At 46.5% G+C, this 14,217-nt stretch overlaps 3 non-coding genes across 3 annotated transcripts; all 3 read left to right on the top strand.

The window, feature by feature from the left end:
- The first annotated feature begins 735 nt into the window (after positions 1 to 735).
- Positions 736 to 807, top strand: trnad-guc (transfer RNA aspartic acid (anticodon GUC)). The gene has a single exon. It is a non-coding gene; the product is annotated as a tRNA-Asp (tRNA).
- A 1,945-nt stretch (positions 808 to 2,752) lies between these two features.
- Positions 2,753 to 2,824, top strand: trnad-guc (transfer RNA aspartic acid (anticodon GUC)). The gene has a single exon. It is a non-coding gene; the product is annotated as a tRNA-Asp (tRNA).
- A 3,971-nt stretch (positions 2,825 to 6,795) lies between these two features.
- Positions 6,796 to 6,867, top strand: trnad-guc (transfer RNA aspartic acid (anticodon GUC)). The gene has a single exon. It is a non-coding gene; the product is annotated as a tRNA-Asp (tRNA).
- The last annotated feature ends 7,350 nt before the right edge of the window (positions 6,868 to 14,217 follow it).

The raw sequence follows: 14,217 nt of genomic DNA, 5'->3' as shown, positions 1-14,217 counted from the left end.
TACAATTCTCCCCATACTGATTCTGTTATCTTCAATTGGTCTCCTCTGGTTACCGTCATACCTGCCACTGGCAAGCGTTTCTCCTTATTACCTCAATCAAATCCCCTTGTAATTTTGAAAGCCTCTTATTAAATTTCCTCTTAACCGTCTGAGGAAAACAATCACAAACTCTCAACATAACTGAAGTTCCTTATCCCTCGGACCACTCTGCAAGACGTCAAACTGAGTGTCTCGCTCTGTATGTCTATCTTTGTCTCCCTCTTTGTCCCTGTCTCTCTCTGTATAGGATTCTGAGGGTGCTTGACAGGATAGATGCAGGGAGGATGTTTCCCCTCCTGGGGGAATCTACAACTAGGGGGCAAAGCTCCAGGATATCCGGTCGCCCATTTAAAACGGAGATGAGGAGGAATTTCTTCTCTCAGAATGTCGTGAATCTTTGGAATCCTCTACCCCAGAGAGCTGTGGAGGCGGAGTCACTGAATATATTCAAGGTGGAGATAGACATATATTTGAGCTACAGTGGAGTCAAAGGTTATGGGGAGCGTGCAGGAAAGTGGCGTTGAGTAGAAGATCTGATCAGCCATGATCTTATTGAATGGCGGGGCAGGCTCGAGGGGCCGAATGGCCCACTCCTGCTCCTATTCCTTCTGTTCTTATTCTTATTTCTGTCCCTTCTGCCTGTGTCCCTTTGTTCACAGGTCGATTTTTGCTCTGACAGATTCGGCACCTTTCAGTTCCTCGTTAGTATAGTGGTGAGTATCCCCGCCTGTCACGCGGGAGACCGGGGTTCAATTCCCCGACGGGGAGAATTTTTAACATCCCCAATTTTAAACCTTTGGGCAGCTCCTTAAAAAGACCCTGGGAAAAGTTGAATAGAACAAAATGAACGAAAATAATTTTAAAATATGTACATGACGAAATTTATAACAACTCCCTGCACCAGTTCCTCGTTAGTAGAGTGTTCTCCTTCTGTTGTGTGGGGCACTGAGGAGGGAGAGAGAAAATGAGATAACAGCGGGAGAAAGCACGACTGCTCTTTCAAAGAGACAGCACAGGCACGATTGGCCGAATGGCCTCCCACCGTGCTGCCAGCCTCCATGAATGCATGACACTGAGATGGATATCTGAGACATACCCACACAAAGAGAGCACATACGGGTATTTTGTGTGTGTTTGCTGCTTTGTCTCAAGCACTGCATAACCATTTCCTCGACAATGTCGTGGATATTATGATGTCAGTTTTCACTTCCCCGACGGCTTCTCTCTGACTTTATGCCTCTGAGAGAAGCATAGAAGGAAATATATGGCAAATGCACGCCTTCCCGCACTTGATGCTGTGGCTTAGTGAACATGTCCTTTGTGTACTCGTCTAAAAGATGTCATCTTGTACGAAAAGTTTGCCTGGCGTGAAAGTGATCTGAATTTCAAAGCAGCAAGGAGGAAAGTCTGCGTTGCTCTGCTTGCTGGCAGGCAGCTTCTTGCAGCTTTCCTGGTGGTCTAGTGGTTAAGATTCGGCGCTTTCACCGCCGCGGCCCGGGTTCGATTCCCGGTTAGAGAACGGTGCGTTTTGAGGCTGTTTGAAAAGCCTCCAATCAATGCACCCGCGCGAAGCAATGCCTGCTCCTGATCAACCTTTGCAATTTCAACACTGCTGCTGCCTCAACAGGTGCACAATGCACTTCCTTGCCTTCTGTAAAATGCCTGCTGTTTCAAAGTCAGCAGGAAATTACATTTGGGACGAGACAATTTAAACGTGTACATGCCCACATTTAACTGCAGCTGACAGTGTCAGAACAGTCACGGTTATTATCAAACTTCCATGTATTTTCTTGCAGGCTGCACCCCCCTAACAAACTTAGCTTATCACAGCACGGCTATCAATCAACTCAACGCCAGTTTGAAGAATGCAACATTTGAAAGTTAGCAACGTGTGCAAGACTTTAGTGAGAGAGAGTTGGGCCGTGATAACATTTCTAAGCAGTAAGATATTCAGTAGGCCTGAGCCCTTGCTGCGTAATACAATTCTCCCCATACTGATTCTGTTATCTTCAATTGGTCTCCTCTGGTTACCGTCATACCTGCCACTGGCAAGCGTTTCTCCTTATTACCTCAATCAAATCCCCTTGTAATTTTGAAAGCCTCTTATTAAATTTCCTCTTAACCGTCTGAGGAAAACAATCACAAACTCTCAACATAACTGAAGTTCCTTATCCCTCGGACCACTCTGCAAGACGTCAAACTGAGTGTCTCGCTCTGTATGTCTATCTTTGTCTCCCTCTTTGTCCCTGTCTCTCTTTGTATAGGATTCTGAGGGTGCTTGACAGGATAGATGCAGGGAGGATGTTTCCCCTCCTGGGGGAATCTACAACTAGGGGGCAAAGCTCCAGGATATCCGGTCGCCCATTTAAAACGGAGATGAGGAGGAATTTCTTCTCTCAGAATGTCGTGAATCTTTGGAATCCTCTACCCCAGAGAGCTGTGGAGGCGGAGTCACTGAATATATTCAAGGTGGAGATAGACATATATTTGAGCTACAGTGGAGTCAAAGGTTATGGGGAGCGTGCAGGAAAGTGGCGTTGAGTAGAAGATCTGATCAGCCATGATCTTATTGAATGGCGGGGCAGGCTCGAGGGGCCGAATGGCCCACTCCTGCTCCTATTCCTTCTGTTCTTATTCTTATTTCTGTCCCTTCTGCCTGTGTCCCTTTGTTCACAGGTCGATTTTTGCTCTGACAGATTCGGCACCTTTCAGTTCCTCGTTAGTATAGTGGTGAGTATCCCCGCCTGTCACGCGGGAGACCGGGGTTCAATTCCCCGACGGGGAGAATTTTTAACATCCCCAATTTTAAACCTTTGGGCAGCTCCTTAAAAAGACCCTGGGAAAAGTTGAATAGAACAAAATGAACGAAAATAATTTTAAAATATGTACATGACGAAATTTATAACAACTCCCTGCACCAGTTCCTCGTTAGTAGAGTGTACTCCTTCTGTTGTGTGGGGCACTGAGGAGGGAGAGAGAAAATGAGATAACAGCGGGAGAAAGCACGACTGCTCTTTCAAAGAGACAGCACAGGCACGATTGGCCGAATGGCCTCCCACCGTGCTGCCAGCCTCCATGAATGCATGACACTGAGATGGATATCTGAGACATACCCACACAAAGAGAGCACATACGGGTATTTTGTGTGTGTTTGATGCTTTGTCTCAAGCACTGCATAACCATTTCCTCGACAATGTCGTGGATATTATGATGTCAGTTTTCACTTCCCCGACGGCTTCTCTCTGACTTTATGCCTCTGTGAGAAGCATAGAAGGAAATATATGGCAAATGCACGCCTTCCCGCACTTGATGCTGTGGCTTAGTGAACATGTCCTTTGTGTACTCGTCTAAAAGATGTCATCTTGTACGAAAAGTTTGCCTGGCGTGAAAGTGATCTGAATTTCAAAGCAGCAAGGAGGAAAGTCTGCGTTGCTCTGCTTGCTGGCAGGCAGCTTCTTGCAGCTTTCCTGGTGGTCTAGTGGTTAAGATTCGGCGCTTTACACCGCCGCGGCCCGGGTTCGATTCCCGGTTAGAGAACAGTGCGTTTTGAGGCTGTTTGAAAAGCCTCCAATCAATGCACCCGCGCGAAGCAATGCCTGCTCCTGATCAACCTTTGCAATTTCAACACTGCTGCTGCCTCAACAGGTACACAATGCACTTCCTTGCCTTCTGTAAAATGCCTGCTGTTTCAAAGTCAGCAGGAAATTACATTTGGGACGAGACAATTTAAACGTGTACATGCCCACATTTAACTGCAGCTGACAGTGTCAGAACAGTCACGGTTATTATCAAACTTCCATGTATTTTCTTGCAGGCTGCACCACCCTAACAAACTTAGCTTATCACAGCACGGCTATCAATCAACTCAACGCCAGTTTGAAGAATGCAACATTTGAAAGTTAGCAACGTGTGCAAGACTTTAGTGAGAGAGAGTTGGGCCGTGATAACATTTCTAAGCAGTAAGATATTCAGTAGGCCTGAGCCCTTGCTGCGTAATACAATTCTCCCCATACTGATTCTGTTATCTTCAATTGGTCTCCTCTGGTTACCGTCATACCTGCCACTGGCAAGCGTTTCTCCTTATTACCTCAATCAAATCCCCTTGTAATTTTGAAAGCCTCTTATTAAATTTCCTCTTAACCGTCTGAGGAAAACAATCACAAACTCTCAACATAACTGAAGTTCCTTATCCCTCGGACCACTCTGCAAGACGTCAAACTGAGTGTCTCGCTCTGTATGTCTATCTTTGTCTCCCTCTTTGTCCCTGTCTCTCTCTGTATAGGATTCTGAGGGTGCTTGACAGGATAGATGCAGGGAGGATGTTTCCCCTCCTGGGGGAATCTACAACTAGGGGGCAAAGCTCCAGGATATCCGGTCGCCCACTTAAAACGGAGATGAGGAGGAATTTCTTCTCTCAGAATGTCGTGAATCTTTGGAATCCTCTACCCCAGAGAGCTGTGGAGGCGGAGTCACTGAATATATTCAAGGTGGAGATAGACATATATTTGAGCTACAGTGGAGTCAAAGGTTATGGGGAGCGGGCAGGAAAGTGGCGTTGAGTAGAAGATCTGATCAGCCATGATCTTATTGAATGGCGGGGCAGGCTCGAGGGGCCGAATGGCCCACTCCTGCTCCTATTCCTTCTGTTCTTATTCTTATTTCTGTCCCTTCTGCCTGTGTCCCTTTGTTCAAAGGTCGATTTTTGCTCTGACAGATTCGGCACCTTTCAGTTCCTCGTTAGTATAGTGGTGAGTCACCCCGCCTGTCACGCGGGTGACCGGGGTTCAATTCCCCGACGGGGAGAATTTTTAACATCCCCAATTTTAAACCTTTGGGCAGCTCCTTAAAAAGACCCTGGGAAAAGTTGAATAGAACAAAATGAACGAAAATAATTTTAAAATATGTACATGACGAAATTTATAACAACTCCCTGCACCAGTTCCTCGTTAGTAGAGTGTTCTCCTTCTGTTTGCCTGTTGTGTGGGGCACTGAGGAGGGAGAGAGAAAATGACATAACAGCGGGAGAAAGCACGACTGCTCTTTCAAAGAGACAGCACAGGCACGATTGGCCGAATGGCCTCCCACCGTGCTGCCAGCCTCCATGAATGCATGACACTGAGATGGATATCTGAGACATACCCACACAAAGAGAGCACATACGGGTATTTTGTGTGTGTTTGCTGCTTTGTCTCAAGCACTGCATAACCATTTCCTCGACAATGTCGTGGATATTATGATGTCAGTTTTCACTTCCCCGACGGCTTCTCTCTGACTTTATGCCTCTGAGAGAAGCATAGAAGGAAATATATGGCAAATGCACGCCTTCCCGCACTTGATGCTGTGGCTTAGTGAACATGTCCTTTGTGTACTCGTCTAAAAGATGTCATCTTGTACGAAAAGTTTGCCTGGCGTGAAAGTGATCTGAATTTCAAAGCAGCAAGGAGGAAAGTCTGCGTTGCTCTGCTTGCTGGCAGGCAGCTTCTTGCAGCTTTCCTGGTGGTCTAGTGGTTAAGATTCGGCGCTTTCACCGCCGCGGCCCGGGTTCGATTCCCGGTTAGAGAACAGTGCGTTTTGAGGCTGTTTGAAAAGCCTCCAATCAATGCACCCGCGCGAAGCAATGCCTGCTCCTGATCAACCTTTGCAATTTCAACACTGCTGCTGCCTCAACAGGTGCACAATGCACTTCCTTGCCTTCTGTAAAATGCCTGCTGTTTCAAAGTCAGCAGGAAATTACATTTGGGACGAGACAATTTAAACGTGTACATGCCCACATTTAACTGCAGCTGACAGTGTCAGAACAGTCACGGTTATTATCAAACTTCCATGTATTTTCTTGCAGGCTGCACCCCCCTAACAAACTTAGCTTATCACAGCACGGCTATCAATCAACTCAACGCCAGTTTGAAGAATGCAACATTTGAAAGTTAGCAACGTGTGCAAGACTTTAGTGAGAGAGAGTTGGGCCGTGATAACATTTCTAAGCAGTAAGATATTCAGTAGGCCTGAGCCCTTGCTGCGTAATACAATTCTCCCCATACTGATTCTGTTATCTTCAATTGGTCTCCTCTGGTTACCGTCATACCTGCCACTGGCAAGCGTTTCTCCTTATTACCTCAATCAAATCCCCTTGTAATTTTGAAAGCCTCTTATTAAATTTCCTCTTAACCGTCTGAGGAAAACAATCACAAACTCTCAACATAACTGAAGTTCCTTATCCCTCGGACCACTCTGCAAGACGTCAAACTGAGTGTCTCGCTCTGTATGTCTATCTTTGTCTCCCTCTTTGTCCCTGTCTCTCTTTGTATAGGATTCTGAGGGTGCTTGACAGGATAGATGCAGGGAGGATGTTTCCCCTCCTGGGGGAATCTACAACTAGGGGGCAAAGCTCCAGGATATCCGGTCGCCCATTTAAAACGGAGATGAGGAGGAATTTCTTCTCTCAGAATGTCGTGAATCTTTGGAATCCTCTACCCCAGAGAGCTGTGGAGGCGGAGTCACTGAATATATTCAAGGTGGAGATAGACATATATTTGAGCTACAGTGGAGTCAAAGGTTATGGGGAGCGTGCAGGAAAGTGGCGTTGAGTAGAAGATCTGATCAGCCATGATCTTATTGAATGGCGGGGCAGGCTCGAGGGGCCGAATGGCCCACTCCTGCTCCTATTCCTTCTGTTCTTATTCTTATTTCTGTCCCTTCTGCCTGTGTCCCTTTGTTCACAGGTCGATTTTTGCTCTGACAGATTCGGCACCTTTCAGTTCCTCGTTAGTATAGTGGTGAGTATCCCCGCCTGTCACGCGGGAGACCGGGGTTCAATTCCCCGACGGGGAGAATTTTTAACATCCCCAATTTTAAACCTTTGGGCAGCTCCTTAAAAAGACCCTGGGAAAAGTTGAATAGAACAAAATGAACGAAAATAATTTTAAAATATGTACATGACGAAATTTATAACAACTCCCTGCACCAGTTCCTCGTTAGTAGAGTGTACTCCTTCTGTTGTGTGGGGCACTGAGGAGGGAGAGAGAAAATGAGATAACAGCGGGAGAAAGCACGACTGCTCTTTCAAAGAGACAGCACAGGCACGATTGGCCGAATGGCCTCCCACCGTGCTGCCAGCCTCCATGAATGCATGACACTGAGATGGATATCTGAGACATACCCACACAAAGAGAGCACATACGGGTATTTTGTGTGTGTTTGATGCTTTGTCTCAAGCACTGCATAACCATTTCCTCGACAATGTCGTGGATATTATGATGTCAGTTTTCACTTCCCCGACGGCTTCTCTCTGACTTTATGCCTCTGTGAGAAGCATAGAAGGAAATATATGGCAAATGCACGCCTTCCCGCACTTGATGCTGTGGCTTAGTGAACATGTCCTTTGTGTACTCGTCTAAAAGATGTCATCTTGTACGAAAAGTTTGCCTGGCGTGAAAGTGATCTGAATTTCAAAGCAGCAAGGAGGAAAGTCTGCGTTGCTCTGCTTGCTGGCAGGCAGCTTCTTGCAGCTTTCCTGGTGGTCTAGTGGTTAAGATTCGGCGCTTTACACCGCCGCGGCCCGGGTTCGATTCCCGGTTAGAGAACAGTGCGTTTTGAGGCTGTTTGAAAAGCCTCCAATCAATGCACCCGCGCGAAGCAATGCCTGCTCCTGATCAACCTTTGCAATTTCAACACTGCTGCTGCCTCAACAGGTACACAATGCACTTCCTTGCCTTCTGTAAAATGCCTGCTGTTTCAAAGTCAGCAGGAAATTACATTTGGGACGAGACAATTTAAACGTGTACATGCCCACATTTAACTGCAGCTGACAGTGTCAGAACAGTCACGGTTATTATCAAACTTCCATGTATTTTCTTGCAGGCTGCACCACCCTAACAAACTTAGCTTATCACAGCACGGCTATCAATCAACTCAACGCCAGTTTGAAGAATGCAACATTTGAAAGTTAGCAACGTGTGCAAGACTTTAGTGAGAGAGAGTTGGGCCGTGATAACATTTCTAAGCAGTAAGATATTCAGTAGGCCTGAGCCCTTGCTGCGTAATACAATTCTCCCCATACTGATTCTGTTATCTTCAATTGGTCTCCTCTGGTTACCGTCATACCTGCCACTGGCAAGCGTTTCTCCTTATTACCTCAATCAAATCCCCTTGTAATTTTGAAAGCCTCTTATTAAATTTCCTCTTAACCGTCTGAGGAAAACAATCACAAACTCTCAACATAACTGAAGTTCCTTATCCCTCGGACCACTCTGCAAGACGTCAAACTGAGTGTCTCGCTCTGTATGTCTATCTTTGTCTCCCTCTTTGTCCCTGTCTCTCTCTGTATAGGATTCTGAGGGTGCTTGACAGGATAGATGCAGGGAGGATGTTTCCCCTCCTGGGGGAATCTACAACTAGGGGGCAAAGCTCCAGGATATCCGGTCGCCCACTTAAAACGGAGATGAGGAGGAATTTCTTCTCTCAGAATGTCGTGAATCTTTGGAATCCTCTACCCCAGAGAGCTGTGGAGGCGGAGTCACTGAATATATTCAAGGTGGAGATAGACATATATTTGAGCTACAGTGGAGTCAAAGGTTATGGGGAGCGGGCAGGAAAGTGGCGTTGAGTAGAAGATCTGATCAGCCATGATCTTATTGAATGGCGGGGCAGGCTCGAGGGGCCGAATGGCCCACTCCTGCTCCTATTCCTTCTGTTCTTATTCTTATTTCTGTCCCTTCTGCCTCTGTCCCTCTGTTCAAAGGTCGATTTTTGCTCTGACAGATTCGGCACCTTTCAGTTCCTCGTTAGTATAGTGGTGAGTCACCCCGCCTGTCACGCGGGTGACCGGGGTTCAATTCCCCGACGGGGAGAATTTTTAACATCCCCAATTTTAAACCTTTGGGCAGCTCCTTAAAAAGACCCTGGGAAAAGTTGAATAGAACAAAATGAACGAAAATAATTTTAAAATATGTACATGACGAAATTTATAACAACTCCCTGCACCAGTTCCTCGTTAGTAGAGTGTTCTCCTTCTGTTTGCCTGTTGTGTGGGGCACTGAGGAGGGAGAGAGAAAATGATATAACAGCGGGAGAAAGCACGACTGCTCTTTCAAAGAGACAGCACAGGCACGATTGGCCGAATGGCCTCCCACCGTGCTGCCAGCCTCCATGAATGCATGACACTGAGATGGATATCTGAGACATACCCACACAAAGAGAACACATACGGGTATTTTGTGTGTGTTTGCTGCTTTGTCTCAAGCACTGCATAACCATTTCCTCGACAATGTCGTGGATATTATGATGTCAGTTTTCACTTCCCCGACGGCTTCTCTCTGACTTTATGCCTCTGTCTCTGAGAGAAGCATAGAAGGAAATATATGGCAAATGGACGCCTTCCCGCACTTGATGCTGTGGCTTAGTGAACATGTCCTTTGTGTTCTCGTCTAAAAGATGTCATCTTGTACGAAAAGTTTGCCTGGCGTGAAAGTGATCTGAATTTCAAAGCAGCAAGGAGGAAAGTCTGCGTTGCTCTGCTTGCTGGCAGGCAGCTTCTTGCAGCTTCCCTGGTGGTCTAGTGGTTAAGATTCGGCGCTTTCACCGCCGCGGCCCGGGTTCGATTCCCGGTTAGAGAACAGTGCGTTTTGAGGCTGTTTGAAAAGCCTCCAATCAATGCACCCGCGCGAAGCTATGCCTGCTCCTGATCAACCTTTGCAATTTCAAAACTGCTGCTGCCTCAACAGGTACACAATGCACTTCCTTGCCTTCTGTAAAATGCCTGCTGTTTCAAAGTCAGCAGGAAATTACATTTGGGACGAGACAATTTAAACGTGTACATGCCCACATTTAACTGCAGCTGACAGTGTCAGAACAGTCACGGTTATTATCAAACTTCCATGTATTTTCTTGCAGGCTGCACCCCCCTAACAAACTTAGCGTATCACAGCACGGCTATCAATCAACTCAACGCCAGTTTGAAGAATGCAACATTTGAAAGTTAGCAACGTGTGCAAGACATTAGTGAGAGAGAGTTGGGCCGTGATAACATTTCTAAGCAGTAAGATATTCAGTAGGCCTGAGCCCTTGCTGCGTAATACAATTCTCCCCATACTGATTCTGTTATCTTCAATTGGTCTCCTCTGGTTACCGTCATACCTGCCACTGGCAAGCGTTTCTCCTTATTACCTCAATCAAATCCCCTTGTAATTTTGAAAGCCTCTTATTAAATTTCCTCTTAACCGTCTGAGGAAAACAATCACAAACTCTCAACATAACTGAAGTTCCTTATCCCTCGGACCACTCTGCAAGACGTCAAACTGAGTGTCTCGCTCTGTATGTCTATCTTTGTCTCCCTCTTTGTCCCTGTCTCTCTCTGTATAGGATTCTGAGGGTGCTTGACGGGATAGATGCAGGGAGGATCTTTCCCCTCCTGGGGGAATCTACAACTAGGGGGCAAAGCTCCAGGATATCCGGTCGCCCATTTAAAACGGAGATGAGGAGGAATTTCTTCTCTCAGAATGTCGTGAATCTTTGGAATCCTCTACCCCAGAGAGCTGTGGAGGCGGAGTCACAGAATATATTCAAGGTGGAGATAGACATATATTTGAGCTACAGTGGAGTCAAAGGTTATGGGGAGCGTGCAGGAAAGTGGCGTTGAGTAGAAGATCTGATCAGCCATGATCTTATAAATGGCGGGGCAGGCTCGAGGGGCCGAATGGCCCACTCCTGCTCCTATTCCTTCTGTTCTTATTCTTATTTCTGTCCCTTCTGCCTCTGTCCCTTTGTTCACAGGTCGATTTTTGCTCTGACAGATTCGGCACCTTTCACTTCCTCGTTAGTATAGTGGTGAGTATCCCCGCCTGTCACGCGGGAGACCGCGGTTCAATTCCCCGACGGGGAGAATTTTTAACATCCCCAATTTTAAACCTTTGGGCAGCTCCTTAAAAAGACCCTGGGAAAAGTTGAATAGAACAAAATGAACGAAAATAATTTTAAAATATGTACATGACGAAATTTATAACAACTCCCTGCACCAATTCCTCGTTAGTAGAGTGTTCTCCTTCTGTTTGCCTGTTGTGTGGGGCACTGAGGAGGGAGAGAGAAAATGAGATAACAGCGGGAGAAAGCACGACTGCTCTTTCAAAGAGACAGCACAGGCACGATTGGCCGAATGGCCTCCCACCGTGCTGCCAGCCTCCATGAATGCATGACACTGAGATGGATATCTGAGACATACCCACACAAAGAGAGCACATACGGGTATTTTGTGTGTGTTTGCTGCTTTGTCTCAAGCACTGCATAACCATTTCCTCGACAATGTCGTGGAAATTATGATGTCAGTTTTCACTTCCCCGACGGCTTCTCTCTGACTTTATGCCTCTGTCTCTGAGAAAAGCATAGAAGGAAACATATGGCAAATGGACGCCTTCCCGCACTTGATGCTGTGGCTTAGTGAACATGTCCTTTGTGTTCTCGTCTAAAAGATGTCATCTTGTACGAAAAGTTTGCCTGGCGTGAAAGTGATCTGAATTTCAAAGCAGCAAGGAGGAAAGTCTGCGTTGCTCTGCTTGCTGGCAGGCAGCTTCTTGCAGCTTTCCTGGTGGTCTAGTGGTTAAGATTCGGCGCTTTCACCGCCGCGGCCCGGGTTCGATTCCCGGTTTAGAGAACAGTGCGTTTTGAGGCTGTTTGAAAAGCCTCCAATCAATGCACCCGCGCGAAGCAATGCCTGCTCCTGATCAACCTTTGCAATTTCAACACTGCTGCTGCCTCAACAGGTACACAATGCACTTCCTTGCCTTCTGTAAAATGCCTGCTGTTTCAAAGTCAGCAGGAAATTACATTTGGGACGAGACAATTTAAACATGTACATGCCCACATTTAACTGCTGCTGACAGTGTCAGAACAGTCACGGTTATTATCAAACTTCCATGTATTTTCTTGCAGGCTGCACCCCCCTAACAAACTTAGCTTATCACAGCACGGCTATCAATCAACTCAACGCCAGTTTGAAGAATGCAACATTTGAAAGTTAGCAACGTGTGCAAGACTTTAGTGAGAGAGAGTTGGGCCGTGATAACATTTCTAAGCAGTAAGATATTCAGTAGGCCTGAGCCCTTGCTGCGTAATACAATTCTCCCCATACTGATTCTGTTATCTTCAATTGGTCTCCTCTGGGTACCGTCATACCTGCCACTGGCAAGCGTTTCTCCTTATTACCTCAATCAAATCCCCTTGTAATTTTGAAAGCCTCTTATTAAATTTCCTCTTAACCGTCTGAGGAAAACAATCACAAACTCTCAACATAACTGAAGTTCCTTATCCCTCGGACCACTCTGCAAGACGTCAAACTGAGTGTCTCGCTCTGTATGTCTATCTTTGTCTCCCTCTTTGTCCCTGTCTCTCTCTGTATAGGATTCTGAGGGTGCTTGACAGGATAGATGCAGGGAGGATGTTTCCCCTCCTGGGGGAATCTACAACTAGGGGGCAAAGCTCCAGGATATCCGGTCGCCCATTTAAAACGGAGATGAGGAGGAATTTCTTCTCTCAGAATGTCGTGAATCTTTGGAATCCTCTACCCCAGAGAGCTGTGGAGGCGGAGTCACTGAATATATTCAAGGTGGAGATAGACATATATTTGAGCTACAGTGGAGTCAAAGGTTATGGGGAGCGTGCAGGAAAGTGGCGTTGAGTAGAAGATCTGATCAGCCATGATCTTATTGAATGGCGGGGCAGGCTCGAGGGGCCGAATGGCCCACTCCTGCTCCTATTCCTTCTGTTCTTATTCTTATTTCTGTCCCTTCTGCCTGTGTCCCTTTGTTCACAGGTCGATTTTTGCTCTGACAGATTCGGCACCTTTCAGTTCCTCGTTAGTATAGTGGTGAATATCCCCGCCTGTCACGCGGGAGACCGGGGTTCAATTCCCCGACGGGGAGAATTTTTAACATCCCCAATTTTAAACCTTTGGGCAGCTCCTTAAAAAGACCCTGGGAAAAGTTGAATAGAACAAAATGAACGAAAATAATTTTAAAATATGTACATGACGAAATTTATAACAACTCCCTGCACCAGTTCCTCGTTAGTAGAGTGTTCTCCTTCTGTTGTGTGGGGCACTGAGGAGGGAGAGAGAAAATGAGATAACAGCGGGAGAAAGCACGACTGCTCTTTCAAAGAGACAGCACAGGCACGATTGGCCGAATGGCCTCCCACCGTGCTGCCAGCCTCCATGAATGCATGACACTGAGATGGATATCTGAGACATACCCACACAAAGAGAGCACATACGGGTATTTTGTGTGTGTTTGCTGCTTTGTCTCAAGCACTGCATAACCATTTCCTCGACAATGTCGTGGATATTATGATGTCAGTTTTCACTTCCCCGACGGCTTCTCTCTGACTTTATGCCTCTGTCTCTGAGAGAAGCATAGAAGGAAATATATGGCAAATGGACGCCTTCCCGCACTTGATGCTGTGGCTTAGTGAACATGTCCTTTGTGTTCTCGTCTAAAAGATGTCATCTTGTACGAAAAGTTTGCCTGGCGTGAAAGTGATCTGAATTTCAAAGCAGCAAGGAGGAAAGTCTGCGTTGCTCTGCTTGCTGGCAGGCAGCTTCTTGCAGCTTCCCTGGTGGTCTAGTGGTTAAGATTCGGCGCTTTCACCGCCGCGGCCCGCGTTCGATTCCCGGTTAGAGAACAGTGCGTTTTGAGGCTGTTTGAAAAGCCTCCAATCAATGCACCCGCGCGAAGCAATGCCTGCTCCTGATCAACCTTTGCAATTTCAACACTGCTGCTGCCTCAACAGGTACACAATGCACTTGCCTTCTGTAAAATGCCTGCTGTTTCAAAGTCAGCAGGAAATTACATTTGGGACGAGACAATTTAAACGTGTACATGCCCACATTTAACTGCAGCTGACAGTTTCAGAACAGTCACGGTTATTATCAAACTTCCATGTATTTTCTTGCAGGCTGCACCCCCCTAACAAACTTAGCTTATCACAGCACGGCTATCAATCAACTCAACGCCAGTTTGAAGAATGCAACATTTGAAAGTTAGCAACGTGTGCAAGACTTTAGTGAGAGAGAGTTGGGCCGTGATAACATTTCTAAGCAGTAAGATATTCAGTAGGCCTGAGCCCTTGCTGCGTAATACAATTCTCCCCATACTGATTCTGTTATCTTCAATTGGTCTCCTCTGGTTACCGTCA

This window comes from Somniosus microcephalus, unplaced genomic scaffold (genome assembly GCF_052327205.1).
Source record: "Somniosus microcephalus isolate GS21.2 unplaced genomic scaffold, FLI_Smic_1.0 unresolved_chr5, whole genome shotgun sequence".
NCBI classification, from domain to species: domain Eukaryota; kingdom Metazoa; phylum Chordata; class Chondrichthyes; order Squaliformes; family Somniosidae; genus Somniosus; species Somniosus microcephalus.
This window is presented reverse-complemented; position numbering and strand designations above follow the sequence as displayed.